Genomic DNA, 21,319 nt, shown 5'->3' on the forward strand with positions numbered 1-21,319 from the left:
GTGCATGGGCGCTCACAGGCACCCCAGGGCTCTCCTTTCAGACCGCACGATCCTGCACGCGTTCCAGCCGTGTGCGACGCTCCGGTTGCGCGCCCAGTTCCAGTTATCAAGGCGCCCCATGCAACCCTCCAGCGCAAATCTGTGCGCCCTAATCCAGCCTCGCGTCCTGCTCGCCCACCACAGCAGCGCCCACCAGTGCGTCCACATTCTGATGTGCGCCATGCGCGCCCAGCGCGCCCACAGGGTAGTATGCCTGTCCTTTCGGACCAGCGCCTGCCTACGCGGCAACGGGCCATCCCTTCCTTGCGCTATCCTGAACCGGCGCTCTCGCGCCCTCGCCCGGTTCATCCGGATACGTGCCCAGGCGCCAATGACCTCTCGTGCTCTCCAGTGCCGTATCAGGATGCTGCGCGTCCTCGTATCCGGTCGCCTCCCGTTCCGGCTCCTGCGCGCCACACGCCATCGCCATCGCTCTCACGCGCCTGTGGCCACGCCTACGCGCAACTGCGCCCGCTCCACCATCCTCTCTCGCCCACACCCATGTACGCGCGCACCCGCGCGAGATTCCTGTGTCACGCGATCCTTTCGCGCGCAACCCTGATCAGGGCCCATCATGTGACCTCCAGCGTGAGCGTCGCCATGCGCAGAACAGCGCGCTCGCCGGCGGAGGGGCTGTTCCTGGACAGGTCTAAGGACTCTTTCTTTTCAGCTTTTCAGGCGAACCCGCATTTGTCAACTCCTCCAAGGGATCAAACGATCCCCTTCCCTTCAGAGTGAGTGGCTGACAGTGCGATTTTCAGCCAGCAGCCCTGGTTCGGTACCCTTGTCAGAGCTGTTGTGCAGGCGATGAAGCCCGCCCTCTGATATGGGCCACAAATCAGTGGCAGCTTCCTCCCCCCGAGATATGAATGGTAGACATCCTTTATGGGGTGATATTTTGGCCAACACAAGGGGCAATATTATCTCATCAATTGTGGAGAATGAGGATGTGGGACTCCTTAATACAGGAGAGCCCACACACTTCCATGTTCAGACAGGTACTTTGTCATGCATTGACCTTTCAATTGCAAGCTCTAACTGTCTTCTTGATTTTGATTGTAGGACATTAGATGATTGGCATACTAGTGATCATGCACCAATCATTATAAACACCAAGGGTCCGCCTTTGCAATGATCGCCACGTTGGAATCTAGACAAGGCAGGCTGGGTTAAATTTTCTGAGCTAAGTGAAATCGAAGGGAGAGCAGAGCAGTTTGATAGTATTGATGATGCCATAGACCTACTGAATGGAACTCTTCATACAGCAGGAATCAATTCGATTCCCAAAACCACAGGACTATTCAAAAGACGACCAGTCCCGTGGTGGTCCTCAGAATTAACAGCCTTGCACAGAGCCACCAGAAAATCCCTGACTAGATTGCATAGACGCCGTACTGATGAAAATTTGATATCATACAAAAAGTGTAGAGCACAGTTCCGTCGTGCCATGAAAGAAGCTGGACGCCAATCTTTGGTGGCTTTTGTTTCCTCTATTAATAGTAGAATACCACCATCTTCTGTATGGAGGAAAATAAAAAAAAATTGCAGGCAAATTTACCCCAAACCCACCACCAGTGTTGAAAGTGAATGGTCAGTTTGTGACTGAAGGAAAAGAAGTTGGCAATGCCATGGCTGACCATTTTTCAAATGTATCGTGCAAGAGTGTAGCAGATCCTGGTCACCAGTACAGGAGCATTGAAGAAAAGAAAATTTTAAATTTTGCAACAGTAAGGGAAGAATCGTATAATTCTCCTTTTACTGAAAGAGAACTTGATTCTGCACTCGCTACTTGCAACGATACAGCTCCTGGACCCAATGGAATTCCATATGCAATGGTTAAACATGTACATTTTAATACAAAGTTATTTATTTTAAGTATTATTAATAGAATATGGCATGATCATAGTTACCCAAGTGTTTGGGAGCTAGCCATTATTTTAGCCTTTTTAAAACCTGGTAAGAACAATTTTTAGCAGCAAGCTATCGACCTATTGCATTGACTTCGTGTTTATGTAAAATCATGGAGAAGATGGTCAATGTTAGGTTGATGTGGTACCTTGAAAAGAAGGGTATTTTATCACCGATTCAGTGTGGATTCAGAAAAATGCACTGAACAACTGATGTGTTAGTAAGACTTGAGTCCTCTATTTGTGAAGCATTTGCTTCCAAACAGCACCATGTGACAGTTTTTTTCGACCTTGAAAAGGCATATGATACCACATGGAGATATGTTATACTTAAAACAATTCATGAACTAGGATTAAAAGGAGAACTACCACTATTTATTCAGTCATTTCTTTCGCATAGAGATTTTCAAGTGAGAGTGGGGGAAACTCTATCAGAGAGTAAGTGTCAGGAAGAAGGAGTTCCTCAGGGGAGTGTGCTGAGTGTAACCCTGTTTGCACTAGCAATTAATGGGATATCCTCAGTCATTCCCCGGGATGTTCTCTCAACATTATTTGTGGATGATCTCTCAATATCATTTGCTGGCACTAGAATGGCAATGGTTGAGAGAAAAATCCAACTCTCTATTGATAAAATTATCCAGTGGGCTGACATGAATGGATTTAAGTTCTCAACAAGTAAAACTACCATTGTCCATTTTTGTCGTATGCGGGGAGTACATCCAGACCCAAATATATACATTAAAGGTCAACGGATACCATGTGCAAGTGAAGCTAAATTTTTAGGTTTGATATTTGATTGTAGGCTTACATGGGTTTCTCACTTAAAAGCGTTAAAAGCTAAATGTGTTGAAGCTCTGAATATCTTAAAAGTATTGTCCCATACATCATGGGGGCAGACCAAAATACTATTTCAAAATTATACAAAGCGTTGATTTTTTCCAAAATTAGTTATGGATGTGAAATATATTCTTCAGCCACCCCAAGCCGGTTAAAAATATTAGACTCGATACATCGTGCAGGTATTAGATTGTCTACAGGAGATTTTAAAACCTCGCCTATCCCAAGTCTCCTTGTTGATGCTGGAGAGTTACCTCTAGACCTTTACCGAATGTCTTCCATTATTCTGTATTGGTTTAGATTGCAAAGACTCCCTAACTCTCTAGCCTTTAAGACTGCAAGCCTTGTAAGACACGCATCATACTTTGAGTTGCACCCAAAATCTCCTCAACCATATGGCTTTCGGGTGAAACGATTATTAAATAGTCTGGATATAATTAGAAGTAAGGTACTTCCATTCAAGGTATCATCAATGCCTCCATGGAAATTACCAAAGATATCTTTTTGTAATTTTTTTATTGGAGATAAGAAAAATATGTCAGACCTAGAAGCCAGGTCTCTTTTTAATGAACATGTTAAAGAACATAGAGGATCAACTTTTATCTATACTGATGGCTCCAAATCTGATGCTGGCGTTGGATTTGGAGTACATAGTAATGGTTTTAATTGTAGAGGTGCACTTCCTCTGACCGCCTCCATATTTACTGCCGAACTGTATGGCATATTAACCGCTATTGAGAAAATAGCGTTGGAGAAGGAGGGTAATTTTACAATTTTTAGTGATGCAAGGAGTGTCCTTCAAGCTATAGAAGTTTTTAATTCAAATAACCCTCTAGTTTTAAAGATTTTAGAATGGCTTTTTATTATTGGACGGAGAGGTATAACAGTTCGATTTTGTTGGGTTCCAGCACATGTAGGTGTGTCTGGAAATGAGAAGGCAGATTCACTGGCTAAGAAGGCTGCATCCGAGTTGCTGCCAAGAAGGTATCCCATTCCCTGTAATGATTTCTTACCTGACATCAAGAAATTGGTTTGCAATAAATGGCAACAGCAATGGGATAGCCTAGATGGGAATAAAATGCGAGAGGTAACAGATGTCATATCTCCTTGGAGGTATAATATGATGCCCCGAAAATGGGAGACGTCTCTTTGTCGTCTCCGTATTGGTCAAACTCGGTTGACACACGAGTTTCTGCTGAAGGGCCAACAGCAACCGTATTGTGACGACTGTCTAGTACCTCTAACAGTGAGGCCTTTGTTGACCGAATGCCCCAATTATAACAACTTAAGGAATAGATATTTGTTTGAGGCTCTAGGTGAGAGTGGCAGGTTCATCCTTGCCAAGATTCTTGGAAATGATGTGTCCTACTATGCAAGCGGCATTTTTAGATTTATTTCAGAAGTAGGTCTTCTGAAAACTATTGAACTTTTATGACATTCAACTTTTATGATATTAATTGAATACTTTTTTATTTTTTATTTTTGTATGCATAAATTAAATGTTACCGGCGTCAATGACCTTAGATGTCAGGATGCCTGAAAATTTTAAATCAATCAATCAATCTTCCTCCCCCCTGAAGAGGAAGAGAGGAGTCCCTCCCGTGGAAACACCTCAAAGGCCTATTTTGTCTCCTCGCAGATCCTTGTGCAAGGCTCCTTCTCCCCCCCCCCAGACTTTCTCTCCCTCCCCTGCGGATGAGGATTACCCATCCTCTGGAGAGTCGGACAAAATACAAACCAACGGTCTCTCCTGTCAGTGATTTCACTCACAGAGACTACTCTTCGGAGGACTGCTGATGGTCAGCCCGCTGACCCCACGGCCCACAGAGGGCGTATAAAGCGTAAAGCCCGCCTACCTCTTTGCCGTAGAGGCCTTCCTTCACCGCACAGGAACCTCGCCGTCGTTCTCCGATTCTACCAGCTACATCCCTGGACCTCTCTGCAGATTGTTCACAATCTCCTTCGGTGGAAGGTCCTCCTTACAAAGCACACGCCGACCTTCCACCTGCCAGACCTGCTGACCTGCCGTCGCCGTACCTGGCTGCTGACGCGCTGTGGGCGCCAACTCATCCCGTTGTAAAACGGGCATCGGTCCTTTCGTGGCATCAAGGGCTTTCGCACAAGTTAGTGCATAAGTCCCTTACGCGCCAGGTATCCCCTGCGTGCCAACGATCACCTGCGCGCAAGCGCTCGCCTGCAGCAGTTTCTGTTATAGCACGCCAGTGCTCTCCTGATCGCCAGCGCACTACTGTGCACCCTCATCCTGCTGCGCGCCTCCGTTCTACTGCGGCCAACGCTCGCTTACGCGCCAGTGCTCGCCTGCGCGCCAGAGGTCGCCTGCGAGCCAACAATCTCCTTTGCGCCCACGATCTTCTGATCAGGGCGTAATGGGGAAGTTAACCTCTTCCCCTGCTCGCCAGCGCTCACCAACGGGCCATCAGACCCTGCCTGTGCACCATCCTTCATCATCGGGCCATCGCTCGCAGTCTCCGACGCGCACCCAGGAGGTTGCGCACGTGCGCCCAGCTCGCCCACGCCCATCACCACAGCCAGATGTGCGCTCTCATGCGCGCAGGGGATATATCTCCTGCGCGTGCGGCCAACGTCATCGCCTGCATGGGCTCTTCGGCCAGACCCTGCGCGCCCGCGCCCGCGAACAATCGCCTTCGCGCACACGAGCTCTTATTCAGCCTTCAGCGCGCCCCTGCGTTCCATCGCTCGCCCGCGCGCACCCTCGCCCCTGCGTGCCATCCCTCGCCCCTGAGTGCCATCGCTCGCCCACACGCGCCCTAGCCCCTGCGTGCCATCGCTCGCCCGCGCGCGCCCTCGCCCCCGCCCCTGCGCGCCATCGGCCTCGCGTGTGCGCAAACAATCTCCCGCACGCGACCCAGGGCAATTCCCATCGCGCCAGCGCGAATCCACGCATGAGGCTGAAGGACAACTCGCGGCTAGGTCGTCATCATCGCAGTTCCCCCCCCCCACTTCCCAAGAGCAGAACAGCGCTCTCGCCGTTGGGAGGGAGGATTCCGGATAGGTCCAGGGATTTTACTCCTTAATCTTTTCAGGCAAAACCCCCTTTGGTAACTCCTAGGGATCGAACAATCCCCTTCCCTCCAGAGGTTGTTTCTGACAGCACAGCTGTCAGTCAGCAGCCTTGGGTTGGGTCTCTGGTTAGAGCAGTCATGGAGGCTTTTAAGCCTGTTCTCTCTGAGCTGGGCCGCAAATCATTGGCAGCTTCTACTCCCCTGAAGAGGAAGAGAGGAGTGTCTGACGTGGTAATTTCTCCAAGGGCGAAGCTGACTCCTCGGAAGTCTTTGAGGAAGGCCTCCTCACCCCCCCAGATTTTCACTCCCTCCCCTTCGGACGAAGCTTTCCCGTCCTCAGGGGATTCACGCGAAGTGAGGCGTTCCCCCATCGCACAAATGAGGGAAACCCCACCTCGCGCTGGGAAGTCTTCTCGGGTAGGGGTTGATAAGAGCCTCCCACCATCACTGTTGGAGTCCTGCATCCCTCCCAGGAGGGAGTCGAAGGACTCTAAGACTTTGCTTAAGTCATCCTCAAGGATTAGACCGGAGCCAGCCATCCCTCAGAGAACGTCCACGAGTCCCCCCAAGAAGAGCCTTTGGGGACAGGAGACTTCGCTTCTAGCCCTTCAGGAAGGGAGCTGCACAAGTGAGAGCATGAGTTCTGGCAGGTTCTGACCCTGGTCTGAAGAGATTAAGAGTGCCAGAGACAAGGTCGAAGGCTAGCTCTCCGAGCTTGCCTCCTCCAGCCAATCGAACGCTGGCAACAAACTCCTCCCGCCTCCTCGAGTCCATCAGAGGAGGTACTTTGACATCATGGAGGAGACTTGTTTAGCTCTTCCCCCACACCACTCTTTGGAAGAGCTTACCAGGGGAGTCCCTCTAGAGGACTCTCCAACCGGCAAGTCTCGTTCTCGGCAATGGAGATCCTTAGCAAGGAGAAGGTAGCGAAGTGTGCCATGCAGGCAACTTCGTGGCTGGACATCTGGCTAGGGTCTCTGGGCATCCTGTTACGATCAGAGGACTTGTACATAGAGAGTACCAGGAAGGCCATGGAGACCTTTTTACTCTCAGGCACTCGTACAATCCAGTTTCTAGCCCACCAAGTCTCCAACTTGTGGGCTAATACCATCTTGAAACGTCCAGATGCGGTGTCTGAAAGATTCCATCAAAAGGTCCCCAGTACCGAGATCAGCAGGCTCAGACATTCTTTCATCATGGGGAAGAACTTGTTCTAGCCTAAGGATGTGGAGCAGGCGGCTGAGAGGTGGAGGAAGTCCAACCAGGACTCTCTCCTACATAGAGTTTTAACATCGAAGCCTTATAAACCTCCAGCAACCCAGCAATCACGACCTACCAAGACCACAAAACCAGCAGCTACAGCGAAGACAACGTGCCTAAGCCCTTTCCTGTCAAAGACAAGAAAGGGAAAAAGTCCTCCAGGGGAGGAAAGCATCCTAGAGGGAGCGGCCGAGGCCGCAAACGCTAGGATTGGCAGTCCCCCTGCATGTCCACCAGTGGGGCGATGCCTACAAAGTTGCGCAAATAGGTGGCAGCAACTCGGGGCTGATTCCTGGACGATTTCCGTAATCACTCAAGGATATCGCGTCCCGTTCACAACATCTCTACCTCCCCTGACAGCGAAACCAGTGTCGTTAAGCTCCCTTGCCATGTGATCGGCAACGGGGCAAGCCCTTTGGGCAGAAGTCCAGACCATGTTGAAGAAGGGCGCTCTCCAAGAGGTCGTCGACGGATCCCCAGGCTTTTTCAGTCGACTCTTTCTTGTAAAGAAGGGGTTTGGAGGCTGGAGACCAGTCATCGACCTCTCAGCTCTGAACAGGTTTGTCAAGCAGACCCCTTTCAGCATGGAGACCGCAGACACGGTCAGACTTGCAGTGAGACTGCAAGACTTCATGTGTACACTGGACCTGAAGGACGCGTAATTCCAGATCCCAGTCCATCCGGCCTCAAGGAAGTACTTAAAATTCAGCCTAGACAACAAGATGTACCAATTCAAGGTGTTGTGTTTCGGTCTCTCCACAGCACCACAGGTTTTCTCCAGAGTGTTCACCCTAATATTGTCGTGGGCACACAGGATCGGCATCCGTCTCCTCCGTTATCTGGACGACTGGCTAATCCTAGCAGACTTAGAGTCAGCCCTTCTTCGACACCGAAACAAACTACTGGGACTTTGCCAAGATCTGGGGATCATGGTAAATCTTGAGAAGTCTTATCCGCTTCCCACTCAAAGACTGGTATATCTAGGCATGATTATAGACACCAATCTCCACAAAGCCTTCCCATCAGACGACAGGATAGCAAGGCTGAGGAGGGTCGCGAGTCCTTTCCTCAGACGAGAAGAGCTTCCAGCCCAATCGTGGTTACGTCTCCTCGGTCACCTCTCATCCCTGGCCCGTGTAGTTCCCAACGGTCGCCTCAGAATGAGATCCCTCCAATGGCGACTCAAGTCCCGGTGGAATCAGGGTCATGATTTTCCGGACGTCATGATCCCAATGGGTCCTGCGGAACAGACGGACCTTCAGTGGCGGGTGACAGAGGAGAACCTATGAAGGGGAGTGGATCTTCTCGTCCTCCTCCCAGATTTGATGCTGTTTTCAGACGCCTCAAAGAAAGGGTGTGTGACCCACGTTCTGCATCACAGGACCTCAGGCCTGTGGTCAGAATAAGAAAAGTGCCTCCATATAAATCTGCTAGAAATGAAGGCCGTATTCCTGGCCCTTCAACAGTTCCAACAATACCTGGCGGGTCACTCTGTGGTGGTGAAGAGCGACAACACCACAGTAGTGGCTTACATCAACAAGCAAGGAGGTACCTTTTCAAAGCAGCTATCCCATCTCGCAGTAGAGATACTGAGATGGACCGAAGCCCACTCGATTCCACTATCGGCTCGCTTCATTCCAGGCAAGAGGAATGTGCTCGCTGACAGTCTGAGCAGAGCGTCTCAGATAGTGAGTACCGAGTGGTCTTTAGATCATCTAGTAGCCAACAAAGTCCTGACTTTGTGGGGTTCCCCGACTGTGGATCTGTTCGCTAAAGCGCTGAACTTCAAGCTCCCGCTGTACTGCTCCCCAGTCCCGGATACCAAGGCACTCTGGCAAGATGCCTTCCAACAACGGTGGGACAACATCAACGTATACGCCTTTCCCCCATTCTGTCTGATGAGGAGGGTGCTCAACAAGACCAGAATATCGATCAATCTCTCAATGACCCTTATAGCTCTGCTATGGCATCACGCGGAATGGTTTCCAGAACTTCTGCAAATCCTAACAGAACTTCCGAGAGAACACTCTCCACGAACCGAGCTACTCAAACAACCACACGCCATTATTTTTCACAAAGCCGTAGCGTAGCTACGACTTCATGCCTGGAGACTATCCAGCATCTTCTCGCTGAGAGAGGATTTTCGCAACAAGTTGCGAACAGGATGTCTGGACACCTGCGAAGGTCATCCGCATCGGTCTACCAGGCAAAGTGGGAAGTTTTCTGTGGTTGGTGTCGTGGAAGAGGTATCTCTCCACTCGATGTCACTATTCCAGCAATAGCGGAGTTCTTCGTGTGTTTGCGAGAAGAAATGCACCTTTCAGTCTCGGCAGTGAAAGGCTATTGCTCAGCCTTAAGTCTAGCCTTCAGGCTCAAAGGAGTGGACATTTCATTCTCACTGGAACCTTCCCTACTCATATGAAGTTATGAACTTACCGGCCCTCAGTCGGAAGTGACACCTCCTCCATGGAAAGTGGTTCGAGTTCTCAGGTCTATTAAGAGACCTCCTTACGAACCATTACGCCAAGCTTCAGATCGCCACCTAACTTGGACGACGGTGTTCCTACTAGCTTTGGCCTTGGCCAAGCGAGTCAGTGAACTTTATGGTCTCTTGTATGACATCACCCATTCCAGGGGATGTGGGGAGGTAACGTTCAGATTCGTCCCTGAGTTTGTTGCTAAGACTCAGAATCCGGGAGTGTCGAACCCTCGTTTCGACTCTTTCCAGATTTCAAGTGTTCGTTCTGTAACAGATGACCCAGACCATCTCCTACTGTGTCCAGTAAGGAGTGTGAAGCTATATCTCAAAAGAATGGCTGCAGTTTGTCCCCAAGTGCAGGCATTGTTTGTGAGCACTGGGAGAACTAAGAGGAGTGTTACCAATATTACCATCTTGGCATGGATTTGTAGGGTGATCCATCTGTCCCTGAATCCTGACCCCCCTCCGTCACGTTGCCCTAGAGCGCATGATGTCAGGGGCGTGGCTACGTCCCTGGCCTTTAAGAAGAACTTTCCAGTGACGCAGGTTCTACAAGCGGGGATGTGGAAGCGTCAGACGACCTTCACAGCCCACTACCTGCAATACGTGACCCACAGGAGGCTCGATACGTTCCCTATCGGCCCTGTGGTGGCTGCACAACAGCTGGTTTAAAACCTCAGGCTCCTTAATGGACAAGTAGCAGAAGGTTGAGGGCATTGTTACCCGGTTTTAGTGTGCATGAATGAAAAGGTATGTCTGGCCTTTATTCTTCTCTTCATCCTCCCCTCTCTTGGGAAAGCAGCATCCTGGGTTCTCTGCACAGCTGACCTTGAACCACTGCAGGTAAACCATATTTCCTTGTGTTCCTAGTATTAAGCTAATACTGTCACGGCCCCATACCCTGACGAGGTAGTATTGGGAGAGTCCTAGCCCAAAGTTTCCATCTAAAGGACTACAGGCCAACTTCCTAGGACGAGTTACACTTCATACCTTCACACACAGCTTACGTAGGCCGTAGCCCTTGCACAGCAAGGTTCTAGCGAGGTGCAGGGACTCCTTATTGTTGAGTGCTGATACACTCAGATACTGAGGGCCCGGGCTAAGCCAAAAGTCAGTACTGGCTGGGACTTGCCACCCTTCCTAAGGGGTGAGTCACCCATATTAATTAGCGAGGTTTGTATTTCAGTTACGGAACAAATGACAAATTCGTAGGTAATTTGTATTTTTCCTAACTATACAAACCTTAGCTATTTAATCTGTATATTTCCTAACTATACAAACCTTAGCTATTTAATCTGTATATTTCCTAACTATACAAACCTTAGCTATTTAATCAAACTTGCCCGCCAGCCCTATCCCCCGTGAAGTCCTACCTCTAAGCAAAGTGAACTCAGGCACAGGTGTGTGTGATTGGGGGGGGGGGGGGGTAAGCAAGCTACCCTCCCTACCGCTGCTATCTAGTATTGGAGTAGTAAACCCTCGTTAAAATTCTAATGGCTCGTCATTTCAGCTACGCCGAAAGTAATTACCCATATTAAATAGCTAAGGTTTTTATAGTTAGGAAAAATACAAATTACCTATGAATTTGACATATATATATGTTTGTGTGTGCAATATCAACTGCAACAACTAGTCCACAGCAGGAAAAATGCCTCAGTCTTGTTCCTCGACTCGCTTCTGTTTGTGGTGATTCAATGTCATTCTACACCCGCAAATATTCGTAATTTGTCAATGCATCCTCTCCTCTTCCTTTCCCTGGTTCTTTTACAATCTCCAGAGTCCTCTCTGTTATTTTTACAGTCCATCTCTAATCTGTCGTTTTTGTCCTGCCCATGTCTATATCTTTTTTTTTTTTTTTTTTTTTTACATTTTAGAATATCCTTTACTTTAGTTTGCTGGTGTTTTTCCCATCATTATTCTTTTCATAGCTCTTTGAGATGTTACTAGCTTTTGTTTTAGGGCTTTAATGAAGATCCAAGTCTCTTTTTATGCATAATTTAGTACTATAGGACCATCTGATTAAATACATTCCTTTTTTCAGATAATAGTATTTTACACTTCATAATCGCACTTTGTTTACAAAAATCTTTTAATTTCTCTCTCCCATCTTGGGTCTTATCTGATCCCAGGACAGAGCTAAGATTATATATATATATATATATATATATATATATATATATATATATATATATATATATATATATATATATATATATATATATATATATATATATATATATATATATATATTTATATTTATATACGAGGGGCAAGTAAAAAATAAGGTTCCCAAAATTTTTGCAGGTATAAGACATTTTTTATTGACATAAATAAGTATACAATGTGAAAGCTTATACTTTAAACTATTTTTCTACATAGTCGCCAGATTTTTCTACGCATTTTTCCTGACGAGTTATCCACTTCTGAAAACCCTCTTCGAAGAACTCCGCCGCTAGGCCGTCGATGAACTTGCTGACCGCTTCCTTCACCTCTTCATCTGTATTGAAGCGTTGTCCACCCAAGTGTTGCTTCAATTTCGGAAACAAGTGGAAGTCGCACTTGTTTCCGAAATTGAAGCAACACTTGGGTGGACAACGCTTCAATATAGATGAAGAGGTGAAGGAAGCGGTCAGCAAGTTCATCGACGGCCTAGCGGCGGAGTTCTTCGAAGAGGGTTTTCAGAAGTGGATAACTCGTCAGGAAAAATGCGTAGAAAAATCTGGCGACTAAGTAGAAAAATAGTTTAAAGTAAAAGCTTTCACATTGTATACTTATTTATGTCAATAAAAAATGTCTTATACTTGCAAAAATTTTGGGAACCTTATTTTTTACTTGCCCCTCGTATGTATATATATATATATATATATATATATATATATATATATATATATATATATATATATATATATATATATATATATATATGTATATATATATATATACATACAGTCTTCAGGATGTTTGTTATTTTTTCCATGTAATTTATATTGCTCTTTGATTGGACACTGAATAGAAATATATATTTAATTACATTTATATACATTCTGCCTTATAAGCAAAAGACTTAGAAAATAGTCCCATGTGAGGCTATTTTTAAACATTTAAACTTACCCGCTGGTTAGATAACATTAGCTTTTTTGGGCTCAGGCCATGTCGTCCTGATGGAAGTTCCCTCATTAGTAGTTTCCTAGGTATATTTGACTACAGTGATATATCTTAGAGAATTTACCAAAGGTATCCAGAATTCTAACTCCTGGAGCGAATATCCCTTAAAATTTAAAAAGGGATATCGCGTAATATCAGAGGACGTATTCTTGACACGTCTCATAACTATCTACACCCCTAATAGCGTTTTTGCTTCGAGGGGAAAAAGTGGCAAGAATATAGGAGAGTCGTTAAAAAGGCGACGCTCCTACCGTACTGTAAATAGTGCGCCAAATCGCCACCGCACGGCTCCACCAAGCCATTCCTTTTGCAGTAGCTGTGTTGACCGGTGTTATCCCGTGTTATCTCACGCTATTTTGGAGATTATTAGCCGCTATGATGTCTTCACCAACCTCATATGCTTCTGGAAAGTTAAGTAATATCTTTGAATTGTGTAAATGTAAGCTCTTGTCAGTTTGACTCTTCGATTGAGATTGTATTTAACGTAACGAGCTGTTGCCAGCCGGATGGCGTCATGGACGCAGTCGTTCTTTCTTGTACATCTAGTTAGCCAGAACGACTTTCCCGGCATTATTGCTTTAATAACTTTAGCTATTTAGAATTTTAGATAGGGATTTTTATATTATGTCATTGTTGTTGTGGATTTGGCTATTATGATCGAGCCTCACGAGTGCTAGGCTTCCTAGCCAAGGCACCTACACACTTCATGCATGATATAACCTTCCTGGTAAAGTTTTATTGAAGCTCAGGCAATATTTTATACAATTAAGACATTACTGCATAAATTTTCCTCTTCCAAGATAGTATACAAAAGAGTTTCGGTGAACGATTCTCACTGCTCCTAGGCTACTAGCCTAGGGTCTTTAGTATACTTTCATACATGTCCCCAATTGCTCTTGTATTGTCTTTTAAGGGGAGACTGACACCTCCTATACCTTTTAAGTTGATATTAATCTCCTGGTGAGATTGAAGAGCAGGTACCCTCATATTCTTTAAAGTGTTCTTCAGTCCTCTCTTGGACTGCCTTCCATAGCCAATATGGATGGGATATTGTTGTGTGGAAGCCTGAATATAATTCCCCCTTCCACTTGAACCCTCATTTGGGATGTAGGCCGGCAAGACTGAGCCTTTGCCTTCCTCCATCCTCCCTCTTTTACTCTGCCTTTCCTTATACTGGGCCGGCCGCCGGCAGCTAGCAGCTGTCGGCGGCCATGTTGGGTGTCTGTCGACCGGCAGTTGCTCTGCCGCCACTTGCCGTGGGTGTCCCTGATCGACGACCCAACGACAGTGAACATACTATGACCGGCTGCCAGCATCTAAGTTGTCGGCCACCCAAAGTTTAGACAATTGCCGCCGGGTCCTACTTGATAGAAGGATCCTTCGGCTGCCGGCCGGCGGAGCCACTGCTGGCGACCTGCCGCCCATTACTCTGAAGACAGTAACTGCTTTCAATAGCCCAGAATAGACTAGCATATGTCGGCAGGTCCGGCAGGACTGGCGGAATGCCGCCGCCAGTCAGTGCTGTAGCCCAAAAGTTTTTTTCTAACCTACAAGGTGCTTCATGGGCAGCCTATTGTGAGACCATCACATATAAGAGAGTGATTCTCTCTACCATTTAATGGTTATCAACCATTATTAAAATCCCCAATATTGAACCTAGAAGATTGTGTTAAGACGACACTTTATATCAAAGGATATTATCTTCCCCTAAATTCGTTAGGAATTTAGTGTTCAATATCGGAGGAGGTTCTAGCAATGGGCTGGACAGGAAACACAAGTAGGTGTCTTTCCTATTTTCTAGCTTACTCTATCCAAGCTATATAATATTAAAAATATGTATGTTGAAATCTGAGAATTTTACCGAATACTTATATGCTTTTCTTTCTTTACAGGAAGAGCATCAAGAGTGTGGTAACAACTTTTGTAAGGTCCGCAGTAAGAACTTCTGCGGCCATGACGTGTGCAGAGCCTATGCTCGCTGCGCAGTCACCAAAGGAGTTCTCAAGTACTGGGACCTACAGGTATGCACCGTTTGTGTTAAGCTGGTAAAAGAGGCTTTTGATGATCAAAAGTTTACAGAGTCATGGGATGCAGCAAGGAAGATGCTGCGAAAATGGGTCAGGGGTTTTCAGAAGAACGCCTCTGGTCCATACCTTCCAAATGAAAGGATGAGGGACTGTCTTTTCCCTAGAGCTTCTGCGGTTGCAATCATTCCCCAGGCTCAATCTGAGATTCCCCTCGTTCAGATTCCGTTAGAATCTGTTGTTTCGGATGCCTTGAAAGGCATCCAAATGGAGGACAACATGTCGGTTGTCTCAGAGGAGACTGAGAACAATCTCCTATTGGAGGAACTGGATCAAGAGGATGACGTACCTCCTGAAGCTGAAGTCGAAAAAACCGAAACGATTTCGGTGTCATCAGCCCCGGTGACTAAGCCGGTGCCTTCGACTTCTTCCACTGCCCCCCAGTTAGATTCTATCACGAGTACATTGCACTAGCTGTTGTCCATGGTGCAGGACATACAGAAGAAATCGTCCGAGAAAGAAGCTTCTCTTCGGACGGAAATGCATCAGCTGGTTGCAACGCGTTTAGCCCAGAAGCAGCTAAACGTCAATGATCTCCCTGCTATCTCTGACGTCAATCCTTGGAGGTATGCAGAGCATATGCCAATGTCGGGGGAAGATCTTCCTCTCGGAGAAACTGGTCACTGTCCCAGTAGAGGAAATTGAGTTTTGGCCCAGCAAAGGGGTCTATCCGGATTGCCATGTCCGTCTGAGGACGGAACCTGCATCCAAAGAGGAGACAGAGCCGAAGGAGACCATTGTTCTCGAACTCTCTAAGGCCCTGGCCTTATATATAACCACCTTGAAGGAGAGGACCTTTACTAGCTCCAAGGTGCCAGCTCTCAGCAAAAAGCACCCGTCTTTTATTGCTGACCCCAAACGTTCCTTCCCCTTTATGGACAAAGGGTTTAAGGCAGTCGAGGCAAGGAAACCTTGCCCTACACTTGAGGAGTGTAGACCCTTTTCCCTGCATCCAAAGAGGAGACAGAGCTGAAGGAGACCATTGTTCTCGAACTCTCTAAGGCCCTGGCCTTATATATAACCACCTTGAAGGAGAGGACCTTTACTAGCTCCAAGGTGCCGGCTCTCAGCAAAAAGCACCCGTCTTTTATTGCTGACCCTAAACGTGCCTTCCCCTTTATGGACAAAGTGTTTAAAGCAGCCTTAAAGGCAGTCGAGGCAGGGAAACCTTGCCCTACACTTGAGGAGTGTAGGCCCTTTTCCCTCGCCTTTCCATCAGACGATGCAGACTGGAAGGATGTCCACAACACCTTCACAGTCGGGAAGCTGGAGGCAGATATTGCCGGACGACAGTTCGGTGAAGACCTCCTGAAGTTGTCAGACTTTCTCCTGCGCAGGGAACAGGAGACGAAAGAACGTCTTGCTGCCTCTATGTCTCTGCAAACTAGGCTAGAGACAATGGCAAGCATTCCGGACACCCCAGATATGTACATGGTCTTCACCAAATCTCATTTGGCGACAGTCACCAAAGCTCTGTACAATTTTATTAAAGACTGAAGGGGTTGTAGAGAGTTCGTGTTCGCCTCTGCTGCGGTGAGGCATGAACCAAGGAAACTGATAGCCTCCAATATCTGGGAAAAAGACCTCTTCCCAAGCGAAGTGGTCAAAGAGGTCGTGGACAAAGCTGCAACGGAGAACATGAATCTCCTCTCCAAGTGGGGCTAGTCTGACTAAAAGAAAATCTTCCACTGATGAGGGTCCCCAGCCGAAGAATAAATCCAAACGACCAGGAGTGCCCTTTCGGCCAAAACAACAGCAACAGCTTCCCATGGCCACGTTGCCCCAGATGGTGGCACAACCAACCACCACCTTCCAACTGGAGCCTCAAAGGATGGCGACCCAGTCGCCTATTTCACCCCAGTCTTTGAAAGGCAGTCAACAACCTTTAGGCCGAAGTCTCGAGGTTCCTTTAGAGGATCCTCTAGACACCCCTTCAGAGGTAGGGACAACAAAGGTGGATGTGGCCAAGGAGGTGAGTCCTCCAACCAGCACTCAAAGTGAGATGCTACCGGTAGGAGGGAGACTTCTCTTTTTCCAGGATCGTTGGACCTTCGATCTCTGGGCCCACTGCCTAATCAAGAACGGACTAGAGTGGAGTTGGAACACAACTTTACCAAACTTCCCTCAATTCTTCCAACACTCAACCCCCATACTGGAAGAATATGTTCAGGAACTCCTGAACAAAAGAGTTATAAGGAAGGCGAAGTCCATCAAATTCCAAGGAAGGCGAAGTCCATCAAATTCCAAGGAAGGCTATTTTGTGTTCCGAAGAAGGACTCGGAAAAGCTCAGACTCATTCAGGACTTATCACCCTTCAACAAGTTCATAGTGAACTGCAAGTTCAGAATGCTGACGCTTCAACATATAAGGACCATTTTGCCCAATCGGGCATACACAGTCTCTTTAGACATGACAGATGCGTACTAGCATGTTCCAATCAACCGTCAAGTTTCCCCCTACCTAGGGTTCAAACTACAGAAAAGAAAGTACGCTTTTAGAGCCATGCCCTTCAGTCTAAACATAGCTCCAAGGGTATTCTCCAAGCTTGCGAATACAGTCATTCATCAACTACGCCTAAAGGGAATTCAGGTGGTAGCCTACCTGGAACTGGCTGGTGTGGCCAGCATCCGAGGAAAAATGCATGCAAGTGATCCAGTTCCTGGAACACTTAAGATTCAAGATCAACTTGGGAAAGTCTCGACTATCTCCAGCTCAAAAGTTCCAGTGGCTGGGCGTCCACTGGGACTTACAGTCACACTGCCTTCCCGTTCCATCAAAGAAGAGGAAAGAGATAGCAGGATCTGTCAAAAGACTCCTTCAATCCGCCAGGAAATCAAGAAGGCAACAGGAGAGAGTGTTGGGGTCCCTCCAGTTTGCCTCAGTGACAGATCCAGTATTGAGAGCACAATTAAAAGATGCATAAGGAGTTTGGAGAAAATACGCATCAAACGCTCGAAGAAATCTAAAATGACCGATACCAAAATTGTCTGCTATCACTACTCAAGCAATAGTCGGAGGCCAAGAACCTGAAAAAGAAGGTACCCTTGCAACCACCTTCACCGTCAGTCACCGTTCACACGGATGCCTCAAAAGAAGGGTGGGGAGGTCACTCTCATCATCAGAAAGTCCAAGGAACCTGGTCTCCCCTCTTCAAAACCTTCCACAGTAACTTTCTGGAATCCATGGCAGTTTTTCTCTCACTGTAGAAGCTGAAACTTCGCTGCGCAATCCACATCCATTTGGTTCTAGACAGCGAAGTTGTAATGAGATGCCTAAACCGACAAGGCTCAAGATCGCCTCAAATAAATCAAGTGATACTGGCCATCCTCCTACTAGCGGAGAAGAAACGATGGTACTTGTCAGCAGTCCACCTTCAAGGGTTCCGCTATGTGACAGCGGACGCTCTATCCAGGGTCAACCCGATAGAGTCAGAATGGTCCCTAGACGCAAGATCATTCTTTTTCATCTTACGCAAAGTCCCAGGACTGCAGATAGACCTCTTCGCAACGAGCGACAACAAGAAGCTACCCCGGTATGTAGCCCCGTACGAGGATCCTCTAGCGGAAGCGATGGATGCAATGTCCATAGACTGGAACATATGGTCCAGGATCTACCTGTTCCCTCCAACCAACCTTATTCTGAGAGTCCTCGACAAACTGAGATCCTTTCAAGGGACAGCAGCAATAGTGGCCCACAAGTAGCCCAACAGTGTTTGGTTCCCTCTGGTAACGGAACTACGCCTGAAGCTGATCCCGTAGCCGGACCCAGTTCTGACTCAACAATTGCAGAAACTGACTGTCTCAGCTCATAAAATCCAGAACCTTCATCTCATGATTTTCTCGCCTTAGCAGTCAAGAAAAGGTTCAGAATTTTTAGGGATAGTATTAACTTCTTAGAAGAATACAAGTCAAAGTCAACAAGATGAAATCTTCAGCAAGATTCCTAAAGCCTGCGCTAAACTTCGGCCCGCAGCCCCTCCAAAGCCCAGTTCATGGTCTTTGGATAAGGTTCTTCACTTAGCATCAACTCCGAACAAAGAAGATTGCTCGCTGAAAGACTTGACTCAAAAGGTGATATTCTTATTTGCACTAGCCCCAGGAGCCAGAGTTAGCGAAATAGTGGCCCCCTCAAGGGATGATGGCCACATTCAGTTCACAGACTGAGGAGAACTGAACCTCTTTCCGGACCCGACGTTTCTTGCCAAGAATGAGCTGCCCATTAAAGAGATGGGGTCCCTGGAGAATCTGCCCTCTGAAGGAAGAAGCATCCCTCTGCCCAGTGGAATGCCTAAAGGTCTATCTTCATAGAACTTCAGACTTTAAGGGAGGTCAGCTTTTCAGGGGAGAGACTTCAGGTTCAACGTTATCCTTGAAACAGATGAGGGCGAAAATCACCTAGTTTATACGCAGAGCGGATCCAGACAGTACACCCGCAGGTCATGATCCGAAGAAAGTTGCCTCGTCTCTGAATTTCTTTCAGACAATGTCGTTTGAAAGCCTTCGGGCTTATACTGGATGGAAGTCATCCAGAGTATTCTTCAAACAATACGCGAAGCAATTACAGGAAATAACGTTTCATGTGGTGGCGGCAGGCAGTGTAATAAAACCTGCCGCTTGATTACTGCGAAGAACAGTGTATTATTCGGGACTTTTAGTGAAGGGTGTACATGATAGATTCTCAAGGTTTATCATGTTGAGTGTTGTGTCTAGTGATGACACTATAGACTGTTCTATCTACACAGGTGATATTAGGCATAATAGACTAACACAAGTGCCATGCATCCTTATATGCAAAGTGTTCCTAGTAACAACAGAATTCATAGTGGAATATACATATTTCCCATAGAGTGGCTAGTGTTTCCTTTTTAGGAGAAACTTATTATATTTCTGTTATTACTATTTATGCCTTTATGCAGAGTTGTTCAGTGTAAAATGTAATTGATTACAACCATGATTTCTATTTTTATTGTAATAAACAATAAAAGGAATCTTTGCGTCTCTTTCGCCTCAAATATTCTAGATTACAAATAAAGTCAGAGCATCTTTGATTCTATTAATATTTAAGAAAATATTGGGATCTAATGTTACCACTGTTCCAAGCAAACAAGGTAAGAACTGATTGTACTAAACTGTTTATCTACTCAATTAAGGTTTCCTATATAAACCTGTCTGTCTCTTTAACAACCAGACTCGGGAGGTGTCAGTAACCTACACAGATTAATGCCATCTAAGTACAAACTATGCTTTACGTATATGATGACACTAATATACAAACTGTTTGCTAGATTGTTCCTTGAACTCACAATCCTCGGGTTTTTTCCTAGAGTCTACCCAGACTCTTCCCTGTAGGGGACAGGAAGCACTGACATGTTCTATGATCAGTTGAATGATGTATAACGGTAACATCAAGTGTCTCTAGGTCCAGAAGACCAAAAGGAGAATATATCTCGAGATGAACGGCACTATCGAAAATCCACAATTACATTAATGCTCTGGTAAACTTCCATCAGGACGACATGGCCTGAGCCCAAAAACCGGATTTTGAGCAAAGCGAAAAATCTATTTTTGGGTGAGGTAGCCATGTCGTCCTGATGGACCCACCCTCTTTTTGACAAAAGGATAATGAATCCCTCCCTATGGTACTGTATCTGCAACACCTACAAAGCTACAAAGAATGGATTGGTGGCGCCGCGCGGTGGCGATTTGGCGCACTAATTACAGTACGGTAGGAGCGTCGCCTTTTTAACGACTCTCCTATATTCTTGCCACTTTTTCCCCTCGAAGCGAAAACGCAATTAGGGGTGTAGATAGCTATGAGACGTGTCAAGAATACGTCCTCTGATATTACGCGATATCCCTTTTTAAATTTTAAGGGATATTCACTCCAGGAGTTAGAATTCTAGATACCTTTGGTAAATTCTCTGGGATATATCACTGTAGTAAAATATACCTAGGAAGCTACTAATGAAGGAACTTCCATCAGGACGACATGGGTACCTCACACAAAAATAGATTTTTCGCTTCGCTCAAAATCCGTTTATTCTTCTGTACGGCAGAAATTCAAAAACTCACAGCAATCGCATAGATATGCCAGGTGTACAATAGCGCCACCACGGTAGCTAGGCCGAACTATTCCTCCCAGCACCAGATTTTCTTCTGCCGCCATACTATCAACATAGAAGGAAGTCACTCGTGATTAACCTGGTTTTAGCAGTATATTGGTGATGTACTCTTATATACTGGTTTTAGCATTCGCTTATTTGGTTTTGCTCGATATTTTATCACTATGTTATAGCTTAAAAGGTAGGATTAGAAATTTTTCAACCTATTTTAAACTAACGAAAGCATTATGGCGATAGGTAAACACCTTGCCTCATCGATAACGTCAGTCATATGACGTAAGCTTGAGTATGACTTTCATTTTCTTTTTTTTTTCTACAAAGAATGCTAAGTTAATGCTATCTTACAAAGTATTCAGTTATATGAAATAAAAGGATTATGTTAT

Source organism: Palaemon carinicauda, chromosome 12, assembly GCF_036898095.1.
Source record: "Palaemon carinicauda isolate YSFRI2023 chromosome 12, ASM3689809v2, whole genome shotgun sequence".
Classification (NCBI taxonomy): domain Eukaryota; kingdom Metazoa; phylum Arthropoda; class Malacostraca; order Decapoda; family Palaemonidae; genus Palaemon; species Palaemon carinicauda.